Genomic DNA, 13018 nt, shown 5'->3' with positions numbered 1-13018 from the left:
ATGAGGAGTTTTTGCTTACAAAACCATAGAAGACTAAAAGCAAAAGAGACAGTTCGGTTAGAATTGGACCGTGTAACTTGATCATAGTCTCGGCTTCGACCCTGCACACGGCAAGAACGCAGCCCACTGCGGTAGTTCATGATCATACGACTTTTTGTGGGCCTGCCTGGCACTCAGTTAATATTTGTTGAATGAGGGAGCAATGGAAAATGACAAGGCAATGTGTTAGTTTGGGGATAGGGTGAACACCAATGTTAGAGAAGACCTCTTCTGGCCAGACACCATGATAAAGAGTTCACATGAAGAAACAAAGAAGTACTTACATGATTCAAGACAATTGATATGCAAGTATCCAGAGCCTAAAACTAATTTGGAAAGAGGGAGAATGTAGAAAAGGAAACTGATGGAAATAAAATCCTCTCAGGCAGAGCAGAAACAGCGATTTTACGAACCCAAGATAATCCTAGAAAATGTGCCTTATCGGTGTCTCAAATAGAAGAATGTCCCCTAGGCTATGTGATTTTCCACAAAGAAAAAAAAAACCTAGTAAATGAGTGTGAATTCATGAAATACAGTTTTAACCAGTGTTTATTTAAAACTATTTGATGCCCAAAACAATTACATGAGGCCTTGTAAAGACAAAACACCCACAGGCCATGGGCAAGGTTTTTTTGTTTTTGTTTTTTTCCTCTATGGTTTCTTACAAGCTCCTTCCACCGATAGAAAATATTGATCTCAGAGTCATTTTTTCTTGTTGTTTTTTTTTTTCCCTTCCAAGTAGTTCATGTCAGGTTTTTGAAATTGAAGAAGGTCCAAGGCCTGTTTGCTTACCGTTATCTTTAATGTTGCCAATATAATCAGGTATTATTTTTCAAAGGTTTGTACTTTACCTCAGCGTATTGAGCTAAAGCCACAAATAAAGACACAATAAGGGTGATGATAAATTAAAATTTAAAGATGTTGCAATATTTATTGGTTATATACAAAAATGTTTTACTTAAACCGTGTACTTTAAAAATTTATAAATGTATATTCCATTAAATGTCACCTCGATTAGGGTCTAAATACATCATTAGAGTTCTGACAGAAGAGATTTGGGCTTCAAAACAGACCCAATTATCGACTCTCATAGCCTTTCGTTTTTACCTTTAATTGGAGTAACGGGCATCACTCTTGCTTCTTATTAGGACTAAATGTTCACACACCAAATGACTTGAGGTAGAAGAGAATTTATTTATTTATTTATTTATTTTTGCAACTCAGATTCCTTCAAATACTAGAACCTATACACACCTATCTAACTTGATGACGCCTTTTTATCTAAACAATAGTAGCAATTAAAAACAAATAAATTGAGGGACACCTGGGCAGCTTAGCAGGTAGAGAATGTGGCTCTTGATCTTGGGGTTGTGAGTTCAAGCCCCACGTTGGGTGTACAGATAACTTAAAAATAAAATCCTGAAAACAAACAAACAAATAAATTGAACTATAATCTCTGTAAAAATACTGAGCACCATTATCTGATATTCCTGCTCCAGCTCACTTACAGGCTGTACCTAAAAGAAATATGAGGCACATATGGGTCATTTATAGACGACTTTCAGAACTGCCCCCTCGTACTTTGCTATTTTTCCTTGTTCTTCTGTGCTGAACCTTCGCCTGCTCCCTGGTTCCCTTGTGTTCCGCCCAACACACTGATTGGCTGCCGTCCCACTTCCAGACTTTTGGCTCCATTCCCTATGCTCCAAACCACGGTTCTTCTTCTGCACATCATCTCAAATTACACTGATAAGGAGCTCTCTCTTGTGGAAATGACTCCATCCCTTCTACCATACGTACGACCCTCCTCACAGCTGATATTTGCCAGGTCTGGCCCACAGAGTAGGCACAAGGTATTACAGGTTTGGCATACGTATGTGAAGGATTATCTGCCCATGGTGTGCACACTGTCATCCGACCTTCCCAGTAAAACTGGGCCTTCTGCCATCTCCAGTCCTCTCTCTGTACCCCTTTTTAAAGAGATCCTGTCTCTGAAAGTGCTTTCTTCAATACTTCTCTCAAGTGCTAGATTATTCAAACCCCCAGAGCTGGAGAATAAGAGCCATTGTACATTCAAATATACACATGCCTTATTCATGACAGGAAACTCCCACACCTCAAAAATAATTAAAGCAAAAACAAAAAAGCAGAAGTTGGAAACTTGGCAGCCAATATTAACGGTTTGCCCATCCCTGATATACACACACAAACAATCCAAAGTGCACTGAACTCAAGCAATGATTGATGGGAGCTCATAACAAAATCCTTGGACCTTCTTCAATTTCAAAAACCTGACATGAACTACTTGGAAGGGAAAAAAAAAAACAACAAGAAAAAATGACTCTGAGATCAATATTTTCTATCGGTGGAAGGAGCTTGTAAGAAACCATAGAGGAAAAAAACAAAAACAAAAAAACCTTGCCCATGACCTGTGGGTGTTTTGTCTTTACAAGGCCACATGCCAATGTATTCCAAGGACTTTGAAGGTTGTGCAGAGCAATAGAGAAGGAGGGGAGCAACAATTATATTTTGAGCCCCCTCTCTGTGTTGAGAGCATCAGTGTTTTGCCTTCAAAGACCTTACTTTCTCATGGAAAATACAGAGAAAAACCAAATAAAGAAGTTTAGAACACACGACAGGCAGTGCTAGTGCTGTTAAAAATAAAAAAGAAAAAGAAAAAAAATTGAGCAGGTTGGGAAGAAGGAGTGTGGCAAGTCCTGTTAGGCGAAACATGGGGCCTGGGAAGGCTTCTTTTAGGAAATGATATTTCAACAGAGGCCAGAATGAGATGAAGAAGAGTGAGCTGTGCAGAAGTGTGGGGAGAATTTCAGGCGGCAGGAAAAATGAACGGAAAAGTCCGGGGCCAAGAACATGTGTGGAGGGTTCAATGAATAGAAAAAGAACCAAAGTGTCTGCAACCGAGAGAAAGGAGAAAAGGGGTAAAAAATTACTTCCTAAAGGTAGTCAGAGGCCAGATTGCACGGGCCCTTGCAAACTGTGGTAAGGGCTGTAGAACTGTTTCTTCCCCCCAAGTGCCCTCAGAAGCCATTCTGGGGAGCTTTGATTATCGGTCCCATTTTTTTCACTTGCTTGTAATAGGATGATATACTTACACACATCCTAGGCCATAGTCCTTTGCAGTCCCCTCCCACGTGTGTAACGTGTATTTCCTTACACCATTGACACATACGCCTTGCTTTGGTCAATGGAATTTGACTAATGTGACACAGACAGAGGCCTCCATGTGCTCACATGGGTTGTCTTGGCTTCTGGAGCTCCCTGATTCCGTTTGAGGAGTAGGCTCTAGGCTGTCACTGCCCCGTCAGCAAGAGTCCCAGGAAAAGATTCATGGAGCACAGCAGAACCCATGCCGAAGCCTGAAGCAGAGTCACCCCGGCTGACCCGCGGGCAAGTAAAACGAATGCTTAACATTGTAAACTACTGAGAGTCAGAGTGGTTTGTTTGGCAGGCTTATTGAAGCGAGAGCTGACTAATACACCACTGGAGGGTTTAAATCAAGGGAAGACAGTAATCGGACATATTTTAAGAGGACCACTCTGACAGCTGTTTAAAGAGTAGAAGGAAGAAATATACGAGTGGAAAGAGCAATTCGGAGGCCACTGCAAGAATCCAGCTGAGCAATGAAGGTGGCTAGATGGGGGTGGGGGAGTGGGGGGGGGCAGATAGTGGAGCTGAGGGGATTGGGGGATGACTGGGAGGAGGTGAGTTGTGAGATAGAGAAAGGAGTGTGACAACACTGTTGTACAGCAATTTTATCATCCAACTTGTTATTTTATCCAGCCCACCAGCCCAGCCTACGTTGCTAAGCATAAAAATCAGCATATAAAGAGTGTTTCTGTCAACTGCCATACATTCAGGGACTATAGTTGCTATAGCAGCCAAGCAAGTCTCTTTGGGCAGCCAGGTGCAAACCAAACTGTCTTAGAGAATCCTGGAGCTGAATAGGGAGATTTTCTCTAATACCACATGACAGACTTCATCATTGCCTTTTTATTTTTTTTTTAACAAGAATATCTAAATCAGGATGCTATCTGTGGCTTAGTACATAATTCTCTTTTTCTGAGACCAACTCTGTTTTTCCATTTTGCAGTTTGTGGTTTGTGCTGAGAGTTTTACAGGTATTGCTTTTTCAAGAGGTCATTCAGTCCAATGCTAGGACATCTCCCTCCTCAGCTGAATGGGTACCTATCCTTGGGTTTCAGAAATGGCTCAGACCAGTGTGCAGTCCTCATTCACAGCAAGGGCTTTTGACTCAAAAACGTATCTTCTCTCCTACCTAGGAAACCAAGTCAGAGAGTACTGGAGCCTCAAGGACCACCTGGCCTCTCTCTTGTCACACTTCGTTCAAGCGTGGAGCCAAACTAAACCTGGAAGCTTGATCCTGCCTCTCTTCCCATATGGCTCACCCTGGCATTCCTTTCACTAAAACCAAGATTTCCTACTTGCATAAAATACACCCAGCTCAGGAACTCTTCTTGTACTCTGCTGGTGGGAATGTAAATTGGTACAGCCATTATGAAAACAGTATGGAGGTTCCTCAAAAAATTAAAAATAGAACTACCGCATGATCCAGCAACCCCACTTCTGGGAATATGGCCAAAGGAAATAAAATCAGTATCTTGAAGAGATATTTGCACTCCCATGTTCATTACAGCACTACTCACAATGACCAAGATATAGAATCAACCTGAGTCTCCATGAATGAATAAATGGATAAAGAAAATAGGTTATATATGTATATATAGAGAGAATAGAATAGTGATTGCCAGGGGCTGAGCAGTGGGGGAAGTGTTGGTCAGAGGATACAAACTTTTAGTTACGCAGGATAAAAATGTTCTGGGAATCTAAAGTACATCATGGAGACAATAATTAATACTGTACCGTGTACTTAAAATTTGCCAGGAGAGTAGATCTTAAATGTTCTCAGCACAAAAAAATGACAACTATGTGAGGTGATAATATGCTAGTTAATTTGATTATGGTAGTCATTTCACAATGTATACATAAACAATATACCACGTTGTACACCATAAATATACACAATTTTTGTCAATTATACCTCAATAAAGCTGGGGGGCGGAAGTACACTCAGCCCTCATCAGTAGTATAACAAAGGGAGAAAGACAGCCGCCAGGACTCTCACGTGCACTCCCTTCACTTCTCCCATTAAAGCTTTAGTCTCCAACTCCCATGATCTGAGTGACACCACATCTTATAATGCACCCAACCCACCATCTGCATTTATATCTAACCGTCTTTGGTTCCACTCTGTCTATTTTGTCCACAATGGTCCTTGATAGGCATTTGTGCTCCTCCTCCCTGAGGAGATCAGAATGCGGGAGGACAAGCAGGTGCCAGTACTTTGATGAACTTATTTCTATTTCTGGATATCTACCACACAGCATAGTAGATTACGTGCTTCTTACTGTTGTACCATATGACATTCAGAATCAAACAATTTAAAAATGACTAATGCCCACCTGCCAGCCAGGGAGGGAGCTGCTCTGGTTGACCGTAATAGAGAACTAGCCTCTAAAGCTTGTGGCTATTCATAATAGACAGCTTTGATGTAAAAATGACAGCCAAACATTCATTAAACTCATTAAAGTCCTAAGAAACTCAAGAATACTCAAAATAAATTGCATTTTGGCACCAAGAGTTTAAGGAGAAATCTCCCAGGAAAGAGTTTAGAATTGCTAGAATTGCTTGCAATCTGTAGGAGGGCTACATTTCCTGCATTTTAAAAAGAAATCTCATAAATGTTCAAGAGAGATTTATTGTCTGTGGTTTCTATGCAGCCAGCAAGCACTAGGTAAATAAGATGCTTTTCTGGTGAGAAAGCTGTTACTTGTTCTTATATCCTTGGTGAGTATGAACATGCTATCACAGTACAATTAAATCCATGTTTAGAGACACTAACCAGTCACAAAACCTGCATGGTGCAATCACACTCCTCAGGGAAATGATTGCTTCATGCACTATCCCTCATGGCTTCTCTTTCCCTTCCTGTTCAGGGACACATGTGCCACTTAGCCTCTTCCATCACATTAGAGGTCACAGAGGACTGGTGGCCTTAAATGTCTTGTCTAGAATCATAAGAATCCAGATAAACTAAAGGATTAGTGTCACAGGTTTTCAAGAGCATAATACTCTCTGGAAACAATATCATTAAGACAGCCCTTCAGGAGATAATGGAACCTTTTCCTTGGGATTTTTATTAAAAGGCCTTTCATACCCTGAAGTATGATGGGGAGAACATCCATTGAAATGCTTCTCAGATCTACAGTTCACAATATTTGGAGTTAGTATCTCCCTATTTCCCCAAATCATGTTTCATTAATGTGGTTTTCCATGTTTTGCCTTTTTGTGTGTATGTTGTAGCTTCAACAAAATACATTCGGTTGCTGTGCTACTTTGCCTAATGGATTTGGATAACGAACAAGGAGAAACAGAAGAAAGATAAAAATAGAACTCAATCGTTCTTTACAATCGTGTGCCATTTTCTAAGATGGCCTTGGACTTGCCTATAGCCTAGTTTCTTTATCAGTTTCTTTTTTTTTTTTTTATATTTTGATAACCTTTTCTCTGCAGAGCTGGTTTACTTTACAGCTGGGATTTTAAAGATATTTTATTAAATATTTTGAATCTAAGAAAAAAAAGCCTTTCAAGGATCCATTATTGTTAGGTCTTGAGAGAGAAGAGATCCTTCAACATCTTTTGAGAAAGTCAAACTCTATGTCGAATGCTCTCTTGAGATAAATGTTTACATTTGAGGAGTCAGGAACTGTAGTTAAGTTCCACTACTCCTTCCCATAGGACCTTGCGCAAGGTCCATTCTTGACCTCTGTGTATCCATTGTTTCCACGGTGATTCGTGATGTGTGTTTGTGTTCCCTCCTCACTGAGGAGGTGGGAATGAAGGAGAGGCGAGGAGGGCCAACACCTTGTCAACTTAATTCTTCTGTTCTCGATTCTCAACATACAGTACCGAGTACTATGCCTAGATAGTATAGAATGAGATAAAGCCTTTGATTTTAGAAATAAAAGGTAATAAATGCTTAATCAATTTGTTTAAACATTTTTAAAATCAATATACATATTTGGAAGAATGCTTTTAAGACACACAATGTATATATACAACCTCTGTATCTGACAGCCTACTAGACATTCTACTGGTATGTCTCTGAGAACCTCCAGCTCAACACATTCAAAACCAAACCTAGTATTTTTTCCCCCTATGAACAAAGTCTTCCTTCTAAGTTCCCTAACTCAACATTTATTTCATCTGGTCAGCCAAGCTCCAAACCAAAGCATTGTCCTGTGCTCTTCTCTCCCCCATCTCCATTGTCCAATCACGCAATAAGTCAGAAATCCTGCCTGTCATAATTTCAAATTTATTCATTCTTTCCCATTTCCACAGTCACTGCTAGACTTTTATCATCTCTCATTTTGATTATAAAGAAACCTCCTAACTAGATTCTCTGCCACCTGTCTCTCATTTCCCTCCAATACATCTAGCACAGTGCCAGAATTATTTTGCTGAAACCCTTAACTGATAATGTCTTTCATTGACTTAAAAACTGACTTTGGTGACCCCCTGTTGCCTGTAAGATAAATTCAAAGTCATTTCAACAATGATTTTTTTTTTTTTTTTTTTTTTTTTTTTTTAGTATCTATTACTACAAGCCATACACTCTACTAAGTATGACGAATACGAAGATGAAAAGGCAGGGACTCCTAAGCAGCCCATAGTGTACTTCTAGGAGAATCAGATGTATTAACAGCTATTTAACAATACAATGCAATGTATGCAACCACAAGAGTGTGCCCATGTACAAAGCAGCACAGAATAGGGAGTGACCACTTACATTAGGGGCTTCAGAATGGGGAGATGTCTGAGCTTGGATGGGTATGCCAAGTAAAGGGAATGGCACATGCAAAGTGCATAGGAATGAAACAGCACTCTGCGACGTATTTATTGCAATTATTTTTATTGCTAAGAATGTTGATATCAAGAACTGAGAGCGGAAACACTGGAGTGGTCAAGACACAAAAACAACAGGTGGGGGGGTGACAAATTTTAGTTGAAATATCCAAGTGCAGGTCAGAGATGGAAAGCTTGAGAAGGACTTGACTCCTCATTGCTGGAGGGTAACGCACAGAAAGCATGAAAAAAAAGACAGGCAGCTAAAGGAGCAAAAACTGGCCCTTGGATGATGGCCAGCAAAGAAACAGACCTCAGTCCCACAACCACAGCAAAGTGGATTCATCCAACAACTTGAGTTTGGAAGCAAATTCTTCCCGCGTTTCTAGTAAGAAATGCAGCCCAGGCGAAACCTTAATTTTAGCCTTCTGAAGCCCTAAGCAAAGAACCCAGCTGGGCTCGCACGGACTTCTGACCTACAGATATTGTGAGAAAATAAATTGTGTCACCATTAAACTTGAGGTAATTTGTAACAACAGCAATAGAAAACTAACACAACATGCCAGATCACGTTCAAAGTGATTATACTCATTAGAAGTTCAGTTCATTGGACTTAGGAACCACCCATTACCCCTCGGTGAGGCTTTTGTTTTAGGATTATGACTGGCCCAGAGAGCAATTACAATCAAGATTCAACCGAATTTACTGGAAGATCTTTAGGTTCCTCATCTCTGCCTCATAACAGACCTTCAGATTGTGACGTGTTTGTTATTAGTTTCGTCTGAACCTAAGCACTTCTTCCTTTGTGTTTAGAAGCACATCTCCTTAATACTGGGGTCACAGCATGATCCTGAGTTCCGTTCAAGAATCTAGACATTTTGTTTGAGAGTTACTTCAACAAATTGATATGCTTTGTCATCAACGATTTCTGTAACCTAGCCCTAATTACATGCCCTATACCATGCCCATTTCTGTGCCTGATAGCCGGGTCCCCTGCTGTCTTCTTGTGTGTAAGTTGGGTTCTTGAACGTGGTTTCTCTTATTTGGGCAGGGCCCAAGGCTTCTCCCCTGCAAAAGTTACAACTCAACTTATCAGCTTTGTAGCCCTCAACTAAGAGTCATTCTCCCCACCCCATCCCAGGTGTGACCTTCCAGGTAAACTGCCAGTGTAAACCAAAAATTCTGCTAGATCAGAACCTCCTCTTTCTGGGAGTGCTCCCCCCATGCACCCCTTCCCTGGAGATCGGATGCTCTAATGGCTGCAAGGAGACATGATTTGCAGGTTACAGAAATAAAAACATGTTGACTTCATATTAAAATCTTTTCTTTTTTAGAGTCAAGAAATTTTTGGAATCTAATCTTTCAGGATCCATTAAAAAATTCTAACTGCTTCCATTTCCTAGACTCCTGTGTGCCCCTGATTTCCCATGTGAAAAATGAGGACAGTAATAATAATTAGGCTGTGGGGGAGGACTGAGTGAGTTAACAGATGAAAAGTGTTTCAAGCCAGCAATTCCACTTTGGGGAATATGTTAAATAGCCCTAAAAGCATCAGCTAATAAGAATATATGTGTAAGGATGTTCGGTGCAACATTGTGGTGGCAAAAAATAAAAACTGGAAACAGCACAAATATCTATCCAACTGTGTATAGTTAAATAAATGTGGTACGTACACATTACAGAACATTATGCAGTTGTTTTAGACATCTGCCAGATGTCATCTCACATCCTCTCAGGCCACATTTTACTCCAGCTGTTGCTGTAGCAACCAGCTGCTTATAGGTGTAATTGACAGCAACCTCCTTCAGCGGCATCACGTATCTCTTGATTTGTGCCCGGGGTCTCGGTCCATCAACCTTTGGAACATTTGCAGGAACTCATAGCCATTTCAACACAGATGCCAACCTGCAACTGAAAAGAACACAGGGCTTATCCTGTCTACTAGAGAGTGGGAACGAGCCTATAAGTGGTTTCTCTCCTGTCCTTTAAGCAGACAATTCTGAGATGTAATCGACACTGCTCCTCAGAGGTCCTAGTTTCCCACAGTTCTGGCCAGCTCCATAGGGAACCACTGGCTGACTTTCCCTTTTCCCCTGTTTATTCTTTCTAGTCCTCCATTCCTGGTCCTTGGGCTCACTTTCCAGAATAAGCTGTCTGCAGGCAAGCCTTTGTCTCAGGCTTTTCTGGGGGGAAACTCAGGTTAAAACAGTAACTATTTTAAAAATGAGAAATACATCTGTGGACCTGGAAGGAAATAAATAAATAAATAAATAAATAAAATCTTTTTTTTAAAAAAAGATCTCACACAAGATTTTATAAAACTTAAAAATCTAATCTGAATAAATTTCCATTAGCCTCATTTGTTTTTATTCCTGGGCGGGTTCATTTTGAATTAGGAATGGGCATTGACCATATGCATGTATGTGTTTTAAAGAGGATGCTTTTGAATACCTCCCCAGAAGTCTAGACCTCCACCTTGGTATCTGGTCCCACTGGTTAAATATGCAAGAGGTGAAGAAAAAACCCTTTAAAATCTGAGACAAAAGAATGAAAGAAGCACACTCTAAATGACATACTCTGTCAAGAAATGGTTGACTTATGGCATGCAATAATGAGTACACTTTTCTATGGCACTAAATAAGTGGACCAAGTAGGCACACCCTGGGATGCAAAGGCTAAGGTGATTAACCACTGTGATGGTTAATTTTATGTGTTAACTTAGCTAGGCCACAGTGTTCAGATATTTGGTTGTTATCAACTGAATATTTGTTTCTCCCCCAAAGCCCCCCCCCCCCTGCCCAACCCATATCTTAAAACCCTAACTCCCAATGTGATCGTACTTAAAGGGAAGTAATTAGGTTTATCCAGGTCCTAAGCCCCCATGATGAGGTTAGTGTCCTTATAAAAAGATGAAGAGACTAGAATGTGCTCTCTCTCTCTCTCTTGCTCTGTCTCTCTCTCCCCCTCTCTCTCCACACTAAGAGGATACAGCAAGAAAGCAGCCATCTGCAAACCACGAAGAGGGCCTTCACCAGACACTGAAGCTGCCAGCACCTTGATTTTGGGCTTCCCAACCAAGAGAACTATGAAAAATTAATTTTGTTATTTCAGCCACTGGTCTATGGTATTTTGTTATAGCAGCCTGAACGGACTAAGACATTGGTCAAACATTATCCTATTTCTGTGATGGTGTTATTGAATGAAGTTAACATTTAAATGGGTGGACTTTGAGTAGAGTAGATTGTTTCTCATAATATGGGTGGGGCTCATCCAATCAGTTAAAATACTGACAAGAACAAAAGACTGCTCTCTTCCAACAAGAAGGAACTGGAACTCAGCTGCCATACTGGCTCTTCCTGGGTCTGCAGCCTGCCAGCTTTCCTTATAAGATTTTGGACTCACCAAGTCTTCACGATCATAGGAGCCAATTCCTTAAAACAAGTATTTTTATATATACACATCCATGGTTGTGTTTCTCTGGAGAATCTGACTAATATTGCCATAATGTATTCAAATGCTCTGGAAAGTGAATTGCCTCATTAATGTAATTAGTGATAATTATAACAGTGAATACTCACTGAATGCTCACCTGAATTCCAGGCATTGTTCTAAGGGCTCTACAATTCAACTCACTGATTGTGCACAATAATGCTATAAAGCTATCATCCCCATTTACCATTGAGGAAACTGGAGCACAGAGAGAGCACGCTGCTCAGGGTTAAACTGCTTCGTGAGTGGAAGAGACATTTATAAACTCTTGGGTGGTGTTTTATTGCCCAAACTCTAACCATGACAATAATTATTTTTATTCTTTTATTTATTTATTTATTTATTTATTTATTTATTTATTTATTTATTTATTTATTTTAAAGATTTTATTTATTTATTTGATAGAGAGAGACACAGCGAGAGAGGGAGCACAAGCAGGGGGAGTGGGAGAGGGAGAAGCAGGCTTCCCGCTGAGCAGGGAACCCTATGCGGGGCTCGATTCCAGGACCCTGGGATCATGACCTGAGCTGAAGGCAGATGCTTAACCGACTGAGCCACCCAGGCACCCCTACAATAATTATTTTTAACAAAGAAATAATACCAGGCAAAGACACAATCCTAAAATTAAATTTCATATCTTCTTTCTCTTGGAATCAATCCCCCCCCTCCCCGATTCTCTGTTTGGAATGATCCTTCTTTCATCGTACACCTCTATTTCCCTGTCCGCAGACCTTCAGTGCCTACCCTCAGGACTTCTCACTGATCCTCATCCTCACTCTGCCTTCTCTTGGAGAGCCACAGTTTATTGGTATGTCACTTTCATCATGTATTCCTCATTCTCCCTTGTAAGTTCATGACTGATAATGCAAGTACATCCAGGCAACTTGTTTACTTGTCTATCTTATATTTCTTCCTCCTTCTTCCCATACTATTCACATTATAAACTACCAACGGCTCATATAAAAACCTCTGGTCTTCCTTTCAATTCAACCTGCACAATACTATACACTCTTCTGGGTTTTCTGATTTTTACAACTTTAAATTTTGGAAAGAGCTAATAAAAATACAAAATAAATCTTGCCTATAGACATGCCAATAAATCCTGTGCTGTGGAGAGACAGTCTCCCCACCTCCAAAAAACCAGTTTTGCCTCTATTTGCACATTTATTTCAATATTCCTGATCAATAAATGTGTCTGTTCTTTGGATTCTCTTTTGAACAACTGCCTCATTCCCTTATTGTGAATTAAATAAAATCTTTAATACATGCTTATCTTTTATCTTGTTGAAGAATCATGATTTTACCTTTCTTTAAAAATTATCCTAAATACGGGGTGCCTCGGTGGCTCAGTTGGTTAAGTTTCTGCCTTTGGCTCAGGCCATGATCTCAGGGTCCTGGGATCAAGCCCCGCATGGAGCTCTCTGCTCAGCAGGGAGTCTGCTTCTCTCTCTGTGCTCTCTCTCTCTCTCAAATAAAATCTTAAGAAAAAAAGTTATCCTTAAACAACATCATGTCATTTGTCCACTTTCAAACTTTCAGTGCCTCT

The sequence above is a fragment of the Mirounga leonina genome, unplaced genomic scaffold, assembly GCF_011800145.1.
Source record: "Mirounga leonina isolate KUSES-001 unplaced genomic scaffold, KU_Mleo_1.0 Mir_357, whole genome shotgun sequence".
Classification (NCBI taxonomy): domain Eukaryota; kingdom Metazoa; phylum Chordata; class Mammalia; order Carnivora; family Phocidae; genus Mirounga; species Mirounga leonina.
The sequence above is the reverse complement of the archived record's forward strand: the minus strand, read 5'-3'. Positions refer to the sequence as shown.